We start from the raw sequence: 1,262 nt of genomic DNA on the forward strand, positions 1-1,262 counted from the left end.
TTAAATTTAAATTTAAAATCTGAAATCAATTTTTTCACACATTTTTCCTTTATCTTGCATGAAATGAGCACAATAATACCAGATTACCTCATTTCACAAAAGTCAAGAATGTCAATGAGATCTGAAAACACAACGATGCAGTGTTGCACTTCTAATGTTGGGCGGTATAAACATTCAGACAAAACGATTTTTGGCATATTACATAGAGCATTAATGTATTGTCATAAAATACAATAGTCAAGGCGAGGAATTAGTACGTGAATCAGAAAAAGGTTGTGAGTCGAGGTTTAACAGAGGCTCAGTTATGACTTGGGTCCAGTGCAAAGCCAGAGACATATAAGTTATCAAGCTTTACAATATAAAAAAAATAAAAACTACAGATGCAGACTGAGTCTGAATACACCAAGTTGATTTTATCTTTGTCTTGATTCATGGGTTGCATGTAGGCTGCATGAACAACGGTGAAATAAGACAGTTGAGTCTACGGAAGACGCATGTTTCTGTGACCACGTGCTGCTCTGTTACATCACATGCCTTGTGTTTTCACAGTAAATTCATAAAAATCTGTTATAAATAAAACATTACAAGTAAATAAATAAGAAGCATTAAAAACGTAGTGTCGGTTTATTTAACGTCTCATTGCAGCAAAAATTTCATCAGCTAAGTTGCTAAACTTACATTTAAAAACAAATTCTTCGGTCCGTGATAAATTTCCAAACTCTGCCGAAGTTTGTTGACAGCACAAAAAATAGACAAAACGGACGGCAGCACAGACCGTTTGCTTGTTTTCAAGTTTTGTGTGGGTGGTGCGTTCAAGGATCAAATAAAATGTTGGTTTTCTCAGAATTGACCGTTTACCAACCGGAAAAAAAATCTGACTTTTTATTTGTTTGGCTGGTTTCCTGTTTGAGACATTCAAGTTGAAAACTGTTACAGTTTTCATGTCAATTGCTCGGTGTGTCTTTAGATTTTTTTGTCACATAACTGGCATTTTTTCCTTTGAACTGAGCTTAGCAAAAGTGAAACAGGAAGTGACATCAAAGGGGAAATCTTTAAGAAGGAAAACCCCGAGGTCTTTGTTTCTTAAAGTATTTGATCTTTCTGGTAGTGACGCAAAATAATCTAAAGAAATATCAGATTCTTTGCTACGGTCTGTGTTGTTAGTCCTATTCACACGGAGAAATTCACCTGTGACATCCCTTCCTGTTACATTGCATGCAAATATCTCAACAACTGTTCATCTCAGTGACGATATATATATA

The 1,262-nt window shown here is 35.2% G+C and overlaps 1 protein-coding gene across 1 annotated transcript in view; it reads right to left on the reverse strand.

The window, feature by feature from the left end:
- The window catches only part of fstl5 (follistatin-like 5), a 234,636-nt gene that overhangs the window by 170,061 nt on the left and 63,313 nt on the right, over positions 1–1,262 (reverse strand). The gene's annotated exons all lie outside the window — the stretch shown is intronic.

Source organism: Austrofundulus limnaeus, unplaced genomic scaffold, assembly GCF_001266775.1.
Source record: "Austrofundulus limnaeus strain Quisiro unplaced genomic scaffold, Austrofundulus_limnaeus-1.0 Scaffold11, whole genome shotgun sequence".
Taxonomy (NCBI): domain Eukaryota; kingdom Metazoa; phylum Chordata; class Actinopteri; order Cyprinodontiformes; family Rivulidae; genus Austrofundulus; species Austrofundulus limnaeus.